Raw genomic sequence first — 21,019 nt, forward strand, 5'->3', positions numbered from 1 at the left:
GGGTTAATTAATCTTCTCTGCCTTGTTTCAAATTGTAATTAAACAAATTCAAAGAGTTGCATTGCAAATGAGTAGCACTATCAGTAACTGCCGCAATCAGGAATAATCATAATTTATAAACAAAGCATTTAAGCCTTGTTTCCAGTTAATGAGATGGAGCTGATAAAATACCGGAGTTGGCGTTTGTTGAAAGCTTCCACCTTGTTTCCTCTCCAGAACGGCAAGCAGCTGTTTTGCCAGCATGATCCTTCCTAAACAGTTGTTTTACCTTTAGGAAATAAAGTCTTTACAGGTGCAGGTTATTTGTGCTTCCGACTGTAGACGAGTTAATCATTGTAAGCTACACACATCACAAATAGCTTTAATTATCAACTGTTAGGGCCTTTTCTGCAAGAGGTTCAGTTCATCACCACTATCGATGGACTGCGGGCCCTGGAAGGCTGCTTTTAGGATCTTCTTGGGGGAGGCTGTGGGTGGGGAGTAGTTTTCAGGCCCCAAAGCAGATATGATTAAAACCTTTCAAGGGCACCTTTGTATCCATTTCCCTGGAAATGTTTGACAAGGTATTTAATCATGAGAAGTGACAACAAAAGTGCAGGGAGAATGTAAATGGTTACATTTATAAAAGCAAATGCTTGCCCAGCTATTTTTAGATACTTAAGACCAGATCCTTTAATCCAGAGAAGGCATTTAAAGCAAAATTATGAACTGCCCTAGGGTTCCAGTAAAACAGAAAATATAAGAACATTGTAAGCAAAGAGAAATAAGCAGATAAATGAGAGTGAGGGAGATCATGGGACCGCTTTGTGGGCACGAAGCAATTTTTTCTAAAACACTAAAACCACAGTACCTTGGAACATCACTTTTGGGTCGCTGTAGTATGAACTCTAACGTCACAGTTTTCAATGTCTATTTGATTTGTCCAGATAGATTTGATAGCTGAAACAGAAGGGGCAAAAAGCAGAGCAGTAAACTATTTTTCTTAATTGTGGCTGTCAAGGAATTAAATATAATGTATATGTTAGGGTGCGCTCCAAGAACAAAATGTCTGGTGCTTAACTCAAAACAGGCAGCTGCATCCCCACCAACTTGGCATTTGTTAGAAGTCATGATGAGTGCAGCCTTCCCTGGCAGGCATCCTGGACACTACATGACATTATTCCACGGAAAAGGTCGTCCCGAAGTTCAGAGACCTTGCCTACATTTCTTTCCATTCAATTGAGTTGATCAGCCTAAGAATACCTTTGGAAGGCCACACTTTGCATTTGAAATTCATACTTAGCTGAACTCAGCTAAGTAGCCTCCGAGATCCATAGGTGGGTTTGAATAGAACTGTTTGATTAAAAAATGAAAAATGTTACTATTAATTCTATTCTAAGCATCAATCCCAAAACTGTACTGACAAGTTTAGTATTACTATTAGATTAAAGCCACCCTGTGCCATCTCTTAGGTGCCTTTAGGGTTTAGAAGTGTAAGGGCTAATTGAATTTGTTTGAAACAGTAGAAACACAAACTCAATAAATGATTATCGTTATAAAGCAGCTGCTCCCTCTCCGAGAATCATTATGTCCTTCTTTAAGAGTTTTGGATAAAGGACTGGAAATTCAGAATATGTGCAGCACCACAAGACGGCTCCTAGATTTCCAAATTCAAGTGCAATGGATGATGTTGATCCCTTACCGAAATCAAATAATGAACATTATTTTTCTCAGTATTTTGATCAGGAGTTACTAAGCATGTTGCAAATACCAATGATAATTTATGTAGAAGGAATAAAGAGCTTCAAATACTTTAGTGCTCTTTAAAGATATTGCAGGTTTGTGAGCCAAAAGCAAACTGTTTTTTTTAAATAATGCAGCATATGTATTTGAAAAGTTTTTTAGAATGAACTGCTTTAAAAATTAGCATAATATATGAGGATACATACCCTGGAGGAGAATGAGCTTCACAAATTAGGAAAGTTGAATGGCCCTTGCTAAATTTTACACTTAACATTCTTTTGTTTACTGTAATTTGGGTGCTCAAAAATTCATTACCTGGTATTCTTTTGGAGAATTTTAATCAATTTATTCCTTTAGGCGGCCATAAATAAGATTTCAGTCATACCATGGGGGGAAAAGCACTTTTGTTCCCTTTTCCTATATAGCATCAAACATCTGTATAGTTTAGTAATCCAAGATAACTTGCTTCATAGCATCACTCAACAATTATAATTCCTGTTCAATTTTCAAATCAGTACATGCTTTGGGACTTACAGACCGAGTTGCTAAGTAGCAACATATGGTGCACTACTGTTCCTGTGATGTTCCTGCAAGCACATAGCATAATTCCAAACTTGAAATGATTTTTATAGAAAGCCAATGCTGGAACTACTCCAGAAATGAAAATACACTGTAAAAATTAATGATATTCTTTTAGACAGTCCCAGAGGGCTTTTTGGCCCTATTTACTGAATACATTCTATGCCTTTTAAGCTACAGTACACAAACCCTTAAGTTTTTTTTTGCATATAGCTTTGTAATTGATAGGCAGCTTTAAAATGGAATATATCGTCCTGCAATATGACTGACAAGTATGTAATGAAACCCACAACATTTCTACTGCACTGTAGCGCCCTTCTTGGAATATAGACTATTTTCTCCTGTTAGCTATAACCGTGCTGATCACTCAGTACTATAAATTAAACACCATTTAACTTTTCTCTGCCTCTGGATAGTGGTTGAACCATTTAATGCAGGATTTCTTGTGCATTTCCCAACGCTGATTAAAGAGTACATGTTGCGTTATATTTTATGAACCTGTAGGATCTTTCCTGTGTCATTTATGGGGACACTGAGAGTAGCTAAGGACAAAAGAGCCAGGAAGAAAAGCCATGGTCCAGCCACACCCCAAGACTCCTCCTTATTCCATTTGAGTTGATCATGCTTAAGATGACAACATGGAGACTAAAAAAATGTACAAAAACCAAACCCACGAAATGAACGGACTTGAGAGTAAATGAACAACAGAAGACCAATGTTACTGACGTATTTGCTAAGTGGGTAGCGATACATACACCCCCAAAATGGTACCTCTGTGAGGTGATGGGCGTGTTGCTTTGCTGCGTGAAGTAATCCATTTACTGTCTGTATTATTTCATAGCCTCTGGTTTTATGTCTTAACTGTATACAGCAGAATGTATTTTTTAAAATATATTCACTACTGTGCCAGAGACATGAGACTGAAGGGAACTGAGTTTCCCACCTGAGTTTGATTTCCACCAAAAGCTTCGCAGTCCACGAAGATACACACGCTCGGGGTGCCCTTCTCTCTAAACAATCGAATCGCTTTCCTCTGACCCCTGGAATCATTAAGGACTTTCTATAATTCTGCATGTGTGATGCCACCCGGGGTTATCCATGCCTGTCTACACTAAATGCAAAGGAACCAGGAGTTTGGTTCTCTTCAATGGAACTTTCTGTGGCATCAAGATTATTTGATTTTTACTTGTGTGTATCCCATTCCTTTCCCTCACTTTTTTCTAAGACAGTTTCCAGAATATGCCTTCTTCCTTGTCTGTACATTGTAAAAAAAAGTAAGAAATAGTTCACTCATATGTGCATTGTTTTGCACAACTTTCTCTTTTCTTTCTTTCTTTTTCTTTTTTTTTTTTTTTTTTTTTTTTGCAAAAGTTTCTAGACAAGCAATTCTGCTCTCATCTGCCTGCTTCAGGGACAGCCCTGCCTAAGAGAGCAGGGAAGGACTGCTCTTTTATAGACAAGAAATAATCATTTGATGGGGGAAAGAGAAGAGATTTCTGGGGTCAGATACTGGAAAAGCTTAGGTTACGTGATTGAACCAGGTTTTTCGATAAATCATTTCCCCCTGAACGTGGCTTCGCTGTCCTAAACCATTTCCTTCTGTTGTGTTCTTTCTCTAGCCCTTCCCCTGCTCGCTTACTGAATCCTCTCTTAACTTCATACTTTCTTTCCTTCCTTCCTCTTTTTTTCTCTGTGTTTATCCTTTAAGTTCAAGGGTTTTTCTTGTTAATTCTGAGCACCACAGTAATTGCTACTCAAATTTCTGACCTGAGGTCATATTTTAAGTTACTCTCAGCTGGTGATCAATTTTCTTTCTGCTTTTCCCCAAATCTCCTTCCTTCAAATCTCTTTTCCTTCAAATCTCCACGGAAATTTTGACTTTTACCCAGTTTTTAAAATCTCAAGATTAAAAATAACATCGATAAATACTATCAATGGTTTGGATGGATGCACCCCACAAAGATCCGTGTGTCAATGGCTTGATGCACAGGATGGCGCTGCTTTGAAGCATGGACCAAAGTGAGACCTGCTCCAGGCAGGTCCTTATGTCACAGGGCATGTGCCCTCAAGGGGCTGAGGGACCCTGCCCGCTTCCTCACTGGATTCTTGCCTGTGAGGTGAGCAGTTTGCTCTGCCATATGCTCCCCACTTGTGCCTTTGGCCAGACCTACGAGAGCAGAAAAGCAGTACAGGATTGAGAACCTCTAAAACCATGAACCAAAATAAACTTCTTTTCTAAATTAGTAATCTTAGGCATTTTGTCATAGTAATAGGTAGCTAACATAATAAAATACGGTAAGGTTTATGTTTTTGTACAGGACATTTTGATCATCAAGTTGAAATACACATGTACTCAGATCTGTATCTATATCTGTGTCATCTGTCCGGGGCAGCTCTCTCAAATGAGTTTCAGGTTTGATTTCCAATTCCACTAAGCTCCTTTCCCTGACAGCAGCTCAGATCCAACCCCTCAGTTCATTAAACTGCGGCTCATCACCTACCAGCCTACATCACACCCCAAATTTATTCTGAGTATACTGCCTCGGTCAGTGGTAAGTGTCAGCACTGCCTACCCAGTCACCCAAGCTGGAGACACGGATTCTCCCTTCTCACTCAAATGTTAGCTAATCTAAGATGGCTTTGATTCTCCGTTTTCACAAAGCTTTTAATTTGTCCCCTTCCCCATCTGAACAATTACTGCCTTAGTTCTGGGCTTCGTGGTTTCCCATGCACCATTTCATCTGCTCCTTTCCACGCTTCCTCTGCTTACTGTTGCTGAATGGTACACACCTCAGGGCCTTGCCTGTATCTGTGGATCTGAGTGTGAAGGTGCCCATGGGCCCTCTGGAGCAGGCGTCCACTAGAGTCCTCAAAGATGTCCTTGCCCATCTGATCGTGAATTCATGAAGGTGGACCTCTGGTTGTTTCTCTCTGGATCTCCTAGGCCTGGAATAGTATGGGACATATCAGAGTTATACAGCTGTATTTGTTGAAAGATAAGTCAGTGAATTAAACTATTTTGCTTTCTTTTTTATTGCATTAATTCTCTGAGTCTTCTAATTGCAGGGATGCTTGGCCTTGCATCCCAGTCATTTGGCAAACAGAGCACCTTCGGGTTGATTGCAGGAGCACCTCTTGTCTGGGTGTCAGTGCCTGTGGACACATTAGCGTACGGCCCCAGTCCTGCCCCTCCTGAAAGAATCGTTTCAAGGACAAGACACATTAATGTGATAATAAACTAGAAAAGAAGAAGCAATTACTGCTGCAAGAATATCATGTTTTTGCTTATCATTAGCAATACAATGGCAGCGGAACCACTAGGGCTCTCCAAATTGTCTTGTACAGTATTCTTTCAACTCTATGAAAAATTGTTTTAAAATTTACAAACACATCACCAACTCTCTGTTTTGTAATTACATGTTTTTCTAATGAGAAAATTCTCCAGGTCTGTCTCTCTGGGTAAATGAGTTATGACACAAAAAGCCTAGAAACTGTAGTATTTTTAGAGTATTCTTAGAAAAAAGACTCTACTGTGGACCATAAAATTCCCATGATTGTGACATAAATTTGAAATATAAATTAGACCAATTACTTTTAGACTGATTCCTTTTGGGGAAATTTCAGAAGTAAAGTCAACTTGACTTTTTGACCATTAGCCCAATAAAATGATCAAGCTGCCATGCTTTGAGTAATCTGGTTAGTTCAGTAAAGTCTGGCGTCTTAACAAGCTCAGACTAGTTACTCAAACCAGTCTTCAGTGTAACATTCAAATGATTACTCCGTGCAGTCCCGAAGGTATTCATTACAGATGAAATTGCCCCTGCTGCCTTGCATACGAGCCGAGTTTTCAATGGGAAATGAAAGGATGCCTGGAAAAATAGGCCACCTAATTACGTTAAACTACTCCAGCATTTGGCTTGACATCTTCATTACTCAAAATTAAAAAGATGCTTCACTTGAGCACACAAGTTATTATTGTTTATGTTGTTTTCTTCCTAAATTGACTTCTTCCATGGAAGTCTGTTTCTCAGCATTATGTCTTGAAACAGCTCACATATTTCTTACAGTTTATAAAAATGTCTTAATAGCCGTACGGATACTGAATACCGGTACCGTACGAATGTATCTTTGGGCTCATGATCATTAAACTCACATGAGTCCCTCTGCAGAGCTTTTTGATCACTGTATATTGATGTGTTTGAACTTTGATTCCTTCCCCTTCCAGGCTTTATTTTTATTACTATTAGTTTAGTTCATTATTGACTCTGTTAATATTAAGTGACCAGCTACACGAGAGCTATAAATTGCTCAAAAAATGTAAATAGACCATAAAATTTCAACTGAAATTCATTTGTCCTGTAGACATGTTTTATGCCCACCCCACTATCAGAGCTATTTTGGGAACATTTTAAAACATAAACATATGTACAGCTCTCATCTACTGATGCCAATTTCTTTGCACTGACACTAATGGGGCTGCTGACAGGTTAAATGTTGTGTATCATATACATTTCCAAGCTGTGGGATTTGTGAATAGAAGGCTCATTTTTATATCAGTAAGATGAATGTTTGTTGCCTGTTATACTTGAGAATTTTATTACAATTATCTAATAGTATGTTTCTTGAGGCATCAGGGAATGGATTTCAATAATAAAATTATGAAAAGATCTGAATGAAGTAGCATTTGTGGTAAAAGCAAATTCTGGAAATGTTGGCTGCCTTTGGAACACGGCTGATTCAGCTGAAAAATGTCAATAGATGCCAAGACAGATAGGCAAAGGGAGAGGCTGTGGGTCTAGTACACAGCCTCACGGCTGTGCAGTGGCTCTTGATACATTTCGAAAACAACTCTCTGGCTTGTTCACAATTATATTTTGGGATTTTTTTTCTTTAGCATGTGAACAACTGTGAAAAACTAAATATTCTTTTCTGGTTAAAATTTGCAAGTACAACATGCTATATATTTTTTTCCTGGCACTTACAATAGACGTGTCGCTAAAGAATAACCCAAAACATAATTGTGATATCTCAAGTTAAGACTCGTAATATGTTCAATGATGTCCCTGTGTGTGCCAACTCTGTTTCCAAGGCACTTAAAGATTGTTTTAAGCAAACACTAACATTTTTAATATGTCGGTATGTCCCAATGGAGTGGTTTTGCTCATTTTTTGAGTATAAGAACAGCAAAGCTAAGGTTTTCCATTTACTCCTGTCCCTTTAAACTTTTTCTTTTTCCTAGCATCACCTGCACACCAAATTCCTTTTAAAAGTGTCCTGTTTCTCTGTAGTTTCAGTTCCTTACTTTGGGAGCAGACCTAGCGAGACTTCCCTGAAAAAGAGGGTTTAAAGTTAATTTTTAAACTATATTTTAAACTTTTCTCTTTTTGTGTTCTTTCTTATCTGTGTTGTTTCAGAGTTTGGATGTGGAAATATTTAACTGTAACCCTAATGACTTGAAATTGAGCAGTGGCTGTCTTAGAAATGTTTTCTACACCTCTTTTTGCTGTTCATTAGTTATGGTCATTGATCCTGTTCTAGCAAAGTCAAACAAGTGATTTATGAAACACAGCATGGGATTATACAAACAGAATAATCCAGTTTAAAACCCATAGGAACTCTGGTGGTCATGATTTGAAGACCAACAGTAAAAACCTTCCAGCATCTTCCTGGCATTTCAGGAGAAGGCCATTCTGCAAGCAGAGCTAAACTTTCTGGGAGTTGTTTGCTGAGGTCATGAAGTGGAGTGGCCTTAGAGGAAGCACAGGGAGAACGAGGCAACAGGATTGCAAGATGGAGCAGCCTAGCGCTCTGTCCAAAAGCTGCTCCCAGATAACCCTGGACTCTTCTGCACTCTGGGCACTGAGCTGCTGGTCTCTAAAGCCAAGCACCGTGTTCTCTCACCTGGCTGTGTGTCTCTTGTGAGGGTAACTTCTTATGTGAATAGCTGTTCAGAGTAGTGTGTCCTGGGGAGTCAGCTGAGAAATGGTTTTCCTACTCAGCCACCATCTTGTTCTACCCCCTGGTAATATGTGCTCGACTGCAGTTCAAAATGATAGCTGACACAAACTATCCTTGTCTGTTCAGTTTTTATGCTTTGATTTTGTAACTTGAACATCTACTTTTAAGATAACAGTATGTGACATATCAACTAGTGATGATTTCTTAATGCTATTTTTTTAAAATTCTGTATCATTTCTACCCTTTTGTACGTTTTGCTTTTTTTAATTAAAAAAACATTTATATCTAAAAAAAATGATGGCTAAGCTTTAGTAGGAAGCTTTTGCTTGGGCGGAAGTTTAGATTAGCACTTCCCTAAGCCCAATGCCATAATAATAATAATGATAGCTGTCAGTTATGAGCTACCTATTTCTGGGGATGAACTAAGCAAAGGTTTTTCATGCAACGATTCACTTAATTCTTACAATTCATCAAATGAAATAGATTGAATGACTTGGGAAACACTAGATAGTAAATTTTCATAGTAAGGATTTTAGCCTTGGAAAGTCGAAGGCCCAAATCAGGCTTGCGTAGCTAGAGTTAGTGTTATTTTAGAACTTTTAAGGTTGAAATGTTGACATGCGAGCTTCGTTTCCTCTTCATATTAAGATAACTGCCATGTGTTACCATGTTGGAATATTCTGAGAGACAGTTTAAGCTATAAAATCAGCACTTGATCATACGTGAGAGTTGTGTTCCTTAGGTCTTGTTGACTCTGCCTTGATTCAGTCACTCAGGGCAGTGATTCCTCCCTCCGTCTCTTTATTGGCCTTTTCATGCCCTATACTTGGCAGATGAGGAAACTGAGGCCCCCAGTACTTAGAGGATTTGTTTGTATTTATGGAATTCATTGAAGAGAGGGAAAACTCATAGCATCTTTGCAGTTGTTTTTAAACACTTTAATAATGGAATAAAATTCACTGGGTTTTAACATATTTTAAACACAGGCAGTCTTTCAGCTCTAATGTATTTCCACTTTTTTAGAAAAATTTCTGTTAAGTTGATTTTCTCAGATCTCGTCTTGAGCAGTCTGTGATTCTATTTTTGCATCAATATAGACATAAAGAATGTTATTTTAAGGATATAAATGGAAAAAGTTATGCATCACAATGCACCCTAACAGATATCAGGAATAGTCTAAATACTCAAAGAAGAAAACTGATGGAATAAATTCTAAAACATGAGTGAAAGGATAAAATACAGAGCTATTTATACAAAAATACAAATAATATTTATGAACTTGGAGTATATTATTCATGATCCATTTTAGGTGCTCACATAATATAACAATAACAATGCAGATAGCATTCACTGATTACTTCTTATCAAATAGGGTATTATGCATGGCATAGACAGGATTTCATTTACCTTATATAATCCTGATAAACTCTTAACTAGCTGATACTATTATCATCTATATTTCACAGCTTTGGAAACTGATACTTAAAGAAATTAAGTAAGGACATTTACTAAGAAATAAACTAAAATGGGCTGGGAATTTAGCTCAGTGGTATAAGCGTCTGCCTTGCAAGCACAAGATCATGACTCTGCCCCAGTACCAAAATTAAATAAATAAATAACCTAAGATTTGCAATAGAATTTAAAACTCAAAAATTGGACCTCAATGGTCTATTTTTTAATAAAAACAAAAAATCTAAAAATAAGCAAGCACATACTGAAAAACATTTTGAAAGGTATACATTTCAGTAACATTTTGTTTTATTTTCTCCTAAGTGGTTGGATTAAGAGTGATTTTATTCATGTATAGTTTTAAAGTCAAAAGAAACAGTGCAAAAGTATAAAACTAGATCTCAGTATGTAACAACTCAATGTATTAAAATATAATATAATTATATATAATTTTTAGAAAACATGGATTACATTTTGTGTAAGATTAGGTGCTAAAGGATGAAATTAAATCCTTTAATAGGACCTCTTGAAAGCTGAATATGGAATCACCTATGCTTGTGCCAGATGGTTTCAGAAGTAGCTCTCTCCTTTCATCTAGGTTGTGGGCGATGAATGGAGTACTTTTTTGTTTTTCAGAAGCTATTGTAGACCACCAAGCAGTACTCAGGGGAAACAAATCTCTTCCCCATTCCAGGATTCTTCATGAGTTATGGCAGCAGGATCCCCTGTCTGTTAAGAGCCTTTCTAGAAACCTGGGGAAGGGAATCTGTCACCAGCCTGATAGAGAAGCATGGAGCTGACCTGCTCCATCCCACTAGTCTGAGTCAAGTGCTTGCCTCAGTACCACCGGTACCTTCAGAGCTCCAACGTGTGACCCCTGACCTCAGGGTTCAAAGCTCTCCCAGGAAAAGTGAGATCAGCTGTTCTCTGGAGCAGACTCAGGTCATTCCTGTTTTCTGGTCTCATTCAAGCTTTGCACTCTAGTTTTGTATAAATGAGCTTGAGCCTTGCACCCTGGTCCCAGCAGTTTGTTTTAACTGGTGAGACAGTCATGACCTTGTGGTTATCTCAGAGGCTGAGGAGCAACCTTGCAGGTCAATCTCTCTGCTGCCTGCACATCTGTGTATATCGGCCTCCCCAGTTACCCAAAACATCTCAGCAATGGAACCTCACCTGCAGTTCCGCTATCGCTGGAAAACTGCTTATAGCCACCTCTTGATCATGCCAGCCTCAAGTAATCTCTCCCCATTTACATTCTGAGATCATTGTGCATGAAACTTGAAGCATACTGCTTTTAAGGGGAGCCTCAGTTCCTATTTATCTCCTTTATATGTGCTGTGTGTTCTAGTTCTCAAATCATACATTGCAGGGTGTTCACACACAGTAGGAACACAACAAATGCTTCCATAGGAAATGGGTGCTCACTGTGTTTTATATAACACAGACTATAAAAATTCGTAAGCACTGATAAAATAAATGTTATGCTTTCTACCAAAAATTTCATTTTGATAACTACTGCTAGAAAAATTAGTACATTGTATGTTTTTAAATGAAGATGATTTATTGCTGTTGTCTGAAATGTGAGGAAAGACAAAAAAATTGCTTGCAGGATCATTGGCTTGAGCACATCAATGGCATTGTTGGACAATTCTTGCTGAGTGTTAAGATGATTTATGTAACAGACCAAAGCTTTCCACAGTAATACATTACAGTCTCAAGCTATCAACCCTTGTTCACGCAGAGACAAAGGAATTTGAAAAATACCTACCTCCGAAGGTCTTCTCAAAAGAAATTAGAAATCATGTTGATGCTGTTTAAATATTTTTAGGGGAAATCACTGTTACAATGCTGTATCTTAACTTTTAAAATATACAGAGGAAGTATATTTTTTCTAATACATTTCTCAGCTCATTTTGCTTTCTATTGATTATTCGAATCTTGCAACAATAATGTTCAATAATACAAGATGAAACATCTTTGAAGATTGGTATTTTTCTATCTTTGATGTTCAGGAATTATGTTACAGATTAAAAATTAAGGCATTCTGTATATGTTTGATGGCAGCAGTATTTATTTATCTTTCAAATAAAGATCTATATGAGAAACATATTTTACAGTATTATAACCATAGCCATATTTTAGTGTATGCATGATTGCATGAACCCATCACATAATTTAAAGATGTGTACAAGATGATATCTTTTGAATTTGTCTGAGTTATGGGACTTCTTGTCACTAAAGATGGAATGCAGTGTATAATGATTGCAATATGTGGACAGAAATCCACAAATACAGTTCCTTTCTGCTAGAGAATTAGATTTTAAGAAAAGAAAAAGCAAAGTCCAAAAGAGACTCTCAATCATGTGTTCCTGTTCAGCATGTATTGCACTCTATCTGGACAACATGAAAACATGAATTCTATACACTTGAAAGAAAAAGCAGTGTAATTAGCGTTCCACTTGCAGATGCAATGATGTAGAATATAAAGTAAGCTGTAGCAAAGGAAATGTGGATTGCAGAAGGGAAAATAATGTAAACAGGATACTCCTGTCATGGAATATGGAAGGCAATATGATTAAGAAGGAGTGTTAGTGTATAATTAAATAACATGAGGGATTTTTTTCTTTCCTACTGAAATGGGGGCTGGAAAGGTTGGACTTGCAGGAAGAAGGTTGGTTTAGTCGGGTGGGTGGAAAGGCATCCAAGCAGATCAATCCAGGGCACATCTGAAAGCTGTCCGGTAACTTTCCTCACCTGGGATTGGTTCTGGTCTCAGAATCAATCCCTTTCACTAGCGATTTTACCTCTTTGCTAAGAATCTCCCTTTGTAAGGACTGGAAACAGTAATAGCTTTTTGTTATACTTAGACAAAAAACTTTGGTCCCCAAATTCATCCACCTTTTACTTGAGTCCATAGGCACTGAACTTTTCAACCTTGAGTGGCAGGCTCCTTAGCAAGGCATGAAGCTATTGGCCCTTTGCACCGTGAGTCACTCTCAGCGTGTTCAGGACATATCTTTTGCCTGTACCTTGTTCTGTTCTCCATTCTGATTCTTCAGTTTTATATACACAATTTCATTCCATTAAATAAATGTAAAAAAATTTATCTCAGCTATTTATGGGAATCAATTAAATATATTAAGGTTGAGCAGAGTCCACTTTTCTTCACTGGGAGGTTTGATCAATGGAAAATAGACTGAAGTCCCTTAGAAGGCCACCGTAGGGAGCACGTCTCAGTCACCAGCATGCAGTTTCTAGTTGTTTATTTTCTTCCACATGACCCAAGCTGCTTCAGGTATAAAATCCATTTAATGGCAACAATAGGTACTAAAGCTGCACATTACCAAGAAATTTTTTACCTGGAAAACATGTATCACTGGGCTTTTGACCTATGTTTTCATTTTTAATGCTCTAAAGGACCCCATGAAGTGAGTTTTGGAAATGAGACTCACAGAAAAAAGAAACTTGTGTCAGGATCCAAAGTCATAAATATTTTAAGGGTCGAGGATATAGTTCAGTGGCACAACGCCTGCTTGGCAAGTGCAAGGTCCTGAGTTCAATTCCCCAGTACAAAAAAAAAAAAAATCTGGATATAGACCTGGTCTATTGAATTCAAGAGCCTCAAATCTTTCCAGTAATCTCTGCAGCTCTTCTTACTAGTCACTGGAGGAATCATTATTCATAGCCCTAACCAACCCCAAAATCTATCCTCATCAGAGAAAGATGCAGCCCTTTCTCAGCTAAATATGCACATACCACCTTTAGGGTTTTAAGAAAATGGTCCACAATGGCCATTAGCTCTGTTATATAGAACTATAAAAATGTTCTCTTGAGGACACTAATCTCTTTTCAGATTACTACCTTAACACTTCTGACAATCCTTCCCACCTTGAGTAGTTCATCTCTCTTCCAGAGTTAGCTGAGCCTCCTGATTTACCCCACCCCACTCCAGGCAGGATTACTTGGAGCCTGGGCAGAGTCAGTCACACGGTGGTCACCACAATGGTGGTGGTGGGGTTTCCTATAGGTGCTCCAGCACAGAGAGAGACCGGATGGGGCTTTCCTGTGCGGAGTAAGCCGGTGACTAGCTTAAGATCAGGGAGAGTTTCATCAAGTAGCAACAATAAAAATTTGTATTTTTAAGCCATTTGAACCAGGCAAATTGACTATGATTTATGTCACATCTCTATATACACTTGCTTCTACCTTGCCTTTGGTTATTATTGTGTAAACCCAGGTGAAATGAAAATTTGCCACTTGAATTTTAGCCCACCATCATTAAATATCTCGTCTTCATTTGTATCAGTGGTGGTTGCTGAGTTTCATCAGTTGTTGAAGAACAGAGAGGAAGAAAAGTTCAGGCTGCAGTTTGGATTTTGGCCTTTTGAGTACTGATGGGCATGTGACCAATCTTGCTGATATGCACAGCATGTTGAAATCCATCATTTCGACAGTCTTACACAGGAAAATATTTGCATAAGGAAGCTGGTATTGCTGAAGATGTCACTCCAATTAGTGAGTCACGGTCAACACTGTTAGATGGGCCAGAAGGGCTAGGACTAGTATAGATAAAGCAAAAGCAGATGTAAGGTTATAGCCCATGTGAGCCTATAATTTGTGGAAAACTAGGTATTTAATGCAGGTCTCATAAAGGATGATCCATTAACAAGTGATAATACTGAAACATTTCATGCTAGTAAAGGTGGTCTCACAGTTTTAAGGTGAGAACTGGGGTTCACAGTGTAACTAGGCACAGTGAAGGAACCAGTGCTGAAAAAGGTCTGCTGAAAATTACATACCCCACTTCAAAGTGATGCCATGGAGGAACGGCTTTGCTGTCATCAAATGTTCAACTGTGATGAAACTGGCCTTTCCTGGAAGAAGTGCCCAGGAGAACACACAGTACCCAAGAAGAGAAGGAAACACCAGGCCACGAGCCTAGGAAAGTTAGACTAACCTTATTGCTATGTGCAAGTGGTGACTTCAAGATAAAACCCCTGGTTTATCACTCTGAGACCTCTAGAGTGTTCAGAAAACAAAGTCGTGAAGAACAGGCTGGGGTCATGTGGAGATCTAACAGAAAAGCCTGGTTATAAGAGCACTTTTTCTGTAGTGAATCAGGGAGACTTTTTGTCCTACTGTTATGAAAAGTGACAGGGCAGAAATTTACCCTCCAGGCTCTCCCCGTCATAAACAATGCTCCTGCTTCCCTAGGAGATTTGGAAGAATTGACTGGAGAGTCCTTATGGCTCTCAGTCGAATTCCTAACACCTCATATAGTTCCTCTACTGCCAGTGATGGACCAGTAGGTTAGCACTGACTTTAAGAAACTATGAGCAGAAGCCTCTGAGAACCAAGTTGGGGTTCACTATGGTGAAGCAACTTAGAGCCAGAGGAGATGCTGGGCTCTCTGGGGGGCAGCGGGCACGCACAGGATCCACCATCAGCCCACCTGCACAATTGTCCTCCATGCCATGGAAATCCAAGGAGATGTGTCTGTGTCCATCCTCTGAGCATTTCGCCAACAGCTTTCATTCTGGGGACAAATGAACTGTGTTCCCTAAGAAGTGAGAACCACAGGCTCCCAGATGTGACAGTCATCATCAAAGAGATGGTTAGCAGAAACAAGGAGATACATGAAGATGGATCTGACTTAGACTTGATCTCTATTTATCCAAACATTATAGCTATGAGATTTCCTGCAGAAAGACTTAAAGGCATACACAGGAGCAATACTGATGATGTAGTAAGGGTTTGAATCAAACCATATAAACAGATAGATATACAACATCTAATTAAAGACAATATGACACCACCAAATTTAACTGCAGAGTTTCACAGTCTCTTTTGGAAGACCGTAAGCCAGCACAGCTAGAATTTAGTCAAACCTTTTGTGGCAATCTTGACCAATGGCTAAGAGAAGACAACAGTCATGCAGGAGCAGTTCACTGGAAAGCAGGAAAGGGACGGACTGGTATAACTATTTGTGCATATTTATTACATCAGGACAAATTTTTAAAGGCGCAAGAGGCTATAGATTTCTACAGAGAATTAAAGACCAGAGACAAAAAAGGAGTAACTATTCTGAGTCAGAGGCTCTATGTTTATCATTATAGCTACCTGTTAAAGAATCATCTGGATTATAGACCAGTGGCACTGTTGTTTACAAGATGATGTTTGAAACTATTCCAATGTTCAGTGGCAGCACTTGCAACCCTCAATTTGTGGTCTGCCGGCTAAAGATGAAGATATATTCCTCCAATTCAGGACCCACAAGATGGGAGACAAGTTCACGTATTTTGAGTCCCCTCTGCCACTGCCGGTGGGTGGTGACATCAAAGTAGAGGTCTTGCACAAACAGAACAAGATGCTGAACAAGGACAACATGGTTTGCTTTTGGATAAATGTATTCTTCATACCAGGATCAGAGGAAACCTCAGAAAAAGTAGAAAATGGAAGTCTCTGGGATCAAGAAATTGATAGTATTTGCAGTATAGAGTGTGCAGATAATGATAAAGATAACTACTTACTTTAACAAAAAATGAGCTTGACAAAGCAAATAAAGATAAGGCAAACTGATATTCTTCTCCAAATTTTAAGGTAAAGTTGTACTTCACAAAAACAGTAGAGGAGCCATCAAATCCAGAGACTAGCAGTTCAACTTCCTTAATGCCAGATGTGAATGACAGTGAACCTGATCATTATAGAAATTCTGACACCACTGACTGATCCAGAGAACGATCCTTTTGCTGAAGATCGGGGGATACAAATTATGAAAGTCTGATTTTTTTAATCAAGAGAAATTAAAAACCATGAAAACAAACTTCAGTAAACTGAAGATAGACCTTTTAATGGTAATAGGAAGTTGTGTCAGATTACCAATTATAGGAAGAATTTTCTTTCCCTGACCAATCTTGCTTCACGCTATACGTCCACAAGGCTGTGACACTTGTCCAGTTAAAAAAGGTTGTGTGGCTGTGTTTTGTGCATATCTTTTTGTATCAAATGGACATTTAAAATTCAATTAAGATAAATAAAAACTTTCCCATTTTATTCATTTCAAAAACAAAACAAAACAAAAAGAAGCTATAACCAAGGAACTGTTCCTGAAGTGCTTCCAGATGGTCTTGGATACAGATTTAACCCTTAAAGAGCTCTGGAAGGAACATTACAACACCCTTTCCTACATGAGTTTAACTGAGAAATCCTGGCCAGTGTCTCTCTAAGGACACTGAGCTCTGCCTTGAAGAAAGTGTGGCCTGAAATTATAATGGAGTGAGACTGAAGGCTGTGGAGAGGAGCCTGAGCCTTCAGCCGACCCTGCGGCTGATGAATTGTCACCAGAGCAGAGTCCACAGGCTTGGGGGTGAGTGAAGATGCTGAGGACCTGGAGGAGGAACACCCAGAGGAACTGGCTACAGAGCCACCTCAGCAACTTCTGGCTGAGCAGCAGAGAGTGGCAGCTGAGGAGCTTTCTGGAGAGGAGGGGGAGAATCAACAACCAGTGCAGCAAAGCCCTTGTTCTGAAATAAAGGAAATCCTAAAAACGTGGACAGGGCTACAAACACTTGTAGACAACATGCACCCAGACAGAGAAAAGGCCACTGCTGCATTCCGGTGCTTAATGGCAGTGTCATGAACCACACCACAGAATGGTGTTAAAGAAAGGACAGAAGCAGGCATCCTTAGATTAGATTTTGTTCTGAAAAGGTTGAGACCTAGGGAGCCAGAAGCAGGTCCTAGTGGGCAACAGACTCTGCCTAGGACAGCAAAGACACCAGAGACCAGATTCCTGATGTTCTTGTGAAAGGGGACTCTCCTTCCAAACCATAACCACCTTCTACTTCCTCCTCCCATCCTGGGAGCTTGCAGGGTGAAATTGTTGTTTTTGACACATTTTCTAACTAGATACATTTTATAACATTCTAGTGAATATACTAGGAAAACTGTTGGTGTTTCTGGTAAATTATATATATTATACAATCCCTTTGATTCTGTAAAGGTTAGCTAAGGGTGCTTTGGGAAGTTCGGAATGTGTTATGGGTATTTCCATTATTTCATATAAGAAAAATAGTCTTGACTTACAACGAACTTGAGTTACAACCAGCCATTGTGAACAAATTGAGTTCATAAGTTAGTGCTCTACCTGTTTTGTCTACTCGTTCAACAAACTTAACACAAATTCACCCATGCAGCTCAATGGGAAGTAAAACAAAGTCTCAAGCAATGTCTTGTGCTGTTACAACCTCCCAATTTCAAATTTTCTATAATATAAAAGATAACTATTTAGTAAACATTTTATGTAATTTTTAAGAATCAAAGTAAAAGATTCATAGAAGTCAAAGTTAGGAAATTAGCTAATTTATTTCCACAGCTAGAACCATTAGCAGTTAGCTTGGCACTGAACTTTTCTAACGTTGTAGAACATTTTCACATTTATACAATTACCACAATACTTTATATGACATCAATTACACCGTAATAGGCAAATAGCCATATCGTGATTTCTAATGTAAAGAACACAAACTACTAAGTAACCTTACATTGTTAAAATTCTTGACCCACATAATTACCCATTACCAGTTAAGTTGTAGAATCTGTGGGTTTGGTGTATAATTGCATAGATTAAATAATGTTAATGTGTAATTACATGAAAATAAACCATGTAGCTTAGTTAAATTGCAGTACAATTGTTACCACTGAATATAAAGTGATACCAATTAAACCTTCCTCTAAAATTCCAGAAATTAAGATTTAACAACTGAAGAAACTCTAGAATATAAAGTCATGGATACCCTGCCTAGAATATCGCTTAGCATTTTTAGCAGTCTAATGAATTTTAAAATTATGAGCAACTTTCTACTTTTTTTTTTCCATTACTTGTGTGTGATGCAGTAAGATTTCAAACAGGCACTGATTAACTTGCTAAAATGATGTATCAAAAAAATGTAGCATTCGCCATACCGACACAGACAAATTATGAATTATGAATTCCCATGCTCATATAAAGTAGTGAATTTCAGGGTGTGAGTACTGAGACAGAATTTGGTACCAGGAAAAACCTGTTCCTAATGCCAACATTAATTCTTAAATTATGAATTTTTTAACAGAGACAGTGGGTATTAGCAATGTTGTGTCATTCAATCTAATAAAACAGTAGCAATTATAATGCTAATATAAGTATCCCAGCACTAGAAATGCCTGTTTACAGCTAAATGTGGTGGTGTATGCCTGTAATCCTAGCTCTCTGAGAGGCTGTGGCAGGAGGATCTCAAATCCCAACCCAGCCTGGGCAACGTGGCGATGTACTGAGACTGTATCTCAAAACAGACAATGAGGGAGGACTGGGGGTGTATCTTGCTACCAAGCCAACTTGGTTCAGTCCCCAGTATCACCAACACACAGCTCTGTCCTCCCATATCGATCTTCTGCCAATGCACGGATTGGTCACCCTCCAGCTAAGTGAAATTAAATGAGTTGTTTAATTTCTGAGCCCCAATTCCTTTTCAAGAAAAAGGAGACAGCGATCACTATACAAAGGAGTATTATTATAAGTTTTAAACGAAGGCAGCATAGTCAAAGGACTCTAGGAAGTACTCTATATGAAATCGACATTATTAAATATGCACTTTCCCCTACCCACGGGCAACTTTTATATCTGCAGAAGGACTCAAAGGCTCAGAGCTGTAGACTCAGCTTCTCAGATCTATCAGACATGAGAATTTGATCAAACTTGTAACCTCAACACAGAGCACTAATACAACTATCAGACAAAAAAATACAGTTAACAGAAGACTTGGGTAACAGACGATTGAACTTTTAGAGCTGGTAACTGATTTTTACTGAAACGTTAGATATTTAAGCAAAATCATCTGCAGGGATGGATCGGCCCTTCACCCCCAGATGCTAACCCACATGTGCCTCCCCATGGCTGAGTCCAAATCCCAGATGCTCCAAGTCGCTCCTCATTTAATCTTGTCTTGTGACAGCACCTAAACAAATACATCAAAACACACACAACATTTAGCAAGTACAACTTGATGATTTTCTTTCTGTTAGACAAATAGACGCCATCTGGAAAAAATAACCCCAGGCACTTGGACACAAGCGCAGGAAGCTTATTGGCGGAACACCCAATGAATACCTTGCATTACTTTCTTTGGCTTCTACCTTTGCCTCTCGTTTCAAATCTTGCACACTTCAGCAGGCGCCGTGCTGTTAGACAAGGGGTCCTTGTTACTGGTGCAGGCAGACACGGTGGAGGCTCTTATTTGGAAAGATAGGCTTGCAAGACTTATCTGGACCAAAATGTTCCCTTTCATATTATGACACCTGTTTTATAAAGGACTTCTAAGTATAGCTGTGTATTGATACAAACTGGTAACAGTGTTTCTTTATTCACTCTTCCTTATATTTTCCAACTTTTACCACATTCTTTTTCTAAACAGTCATGTCTTCGTATAATCTTTACTTCTTTCTCCCTCCCCCCCCCCCCCGCCTTCACATTTTATATAAGCTAATTTGTAAAAGCAAAAGGCCCAGGTGTGCTAAAAGTATTTATTTTGCTCTTAACTTTTACTCAGAATCAGTATTATAATAGTGGTAATATTTTGCATTTCATGCTGGACTGAAGTGAAATTAAACTGTGCAATATTGTTCATCAGCTTTTAGATGAAGACGAGCAAATACTGCTAGAAATTGTGAAAGCAATCTCTACATTTGGTGATAAAATCTTTGAGATAAAATTAGCTTCTAGTGCAGTTTGAAAAACATATGAAACCTTCAGTGTGGCCACACTGACACAGCATGTTTAAGTTACTTCTTTACTAATCTCTTTTCTTTGTTTATCGTGAACAGGTAACTTTTCAAGCCCAAAGGGGACTGCCCCAGACTTCTGGAATTCATTTGTATTACATCCATAATCCAAGCAGTAGGGAGCCCTATGAAACATGTTTGATCAAACATTAATTTTATAAATTGCCTCCCTTCCCCACAATTCCCATGAAAAAAAAGTATGCAGCTAGATTAAAACTCTGGAAAATTTAATGGGACCTTTGAAATCTTATGGGTTCAGCTTCCTGGAAAAAGAAAGCCGCCTAATAGAAGCAGTCTTTATACTAGAAGTGGATATACTTTCGGGGCGATTTTCTTCCATGCGTAATAGTGGAATAAATGGCAGGAGGGTAATTTGAACATTTGAAACATCTTGCTAAACGTAATCTGCTAGGAATCACATCCCAAGGGCAGTGTGTTTGCTCCTGAGGAGGAAGAACAGGGGATGATAACTTGCAACAATGTCACTCTTGTCTTT

At 38.6% G+C, this 21,019-nt stretch overlaps 1 protein-coding gene and 1 pseudogene across 2 annotated transcripts in view; both read left to right on the forward strand.

Annotated features, from left to right (window-relative positions):
* Tox (thymocyte selection associated high mobility group box) overlaps positions 1–21,019 on the forward strand; it is a 296,483-nt gene that overhangs the window by 153,112 nt on the left and 122,352 nt on the right. The gene's annotated exons all lie outside the window — the stretch shown is intronic.
* On the forward strand, positions 7–21,018 carry LOC134478146 (phosphatidylinositol 3,4,5-trisphosphate 3-phosphatase and dual-specificity protein phosphatase PTEN-like; annotated as a pseudogene).

The sequence above is a fragment of the Cavia porcellus genome, unplaced genomic scaffold, assembly GCF_034190915.1.
Source record: "Cavia porcellus strain 051 isolate PalLab524CR breed Dunkin Hartley unplaced genomic scaffold, mCavPor4.1 scaffold_11, whole genome shotgun sequence".
In the NCBI taxonomy this organism is placed as follows: domain Eukaryota; kingdom Metazoa; phylum Chordata; class Mammalia; order Rodentia; family Caviidae; genus Cavia; species Cavia porcellus.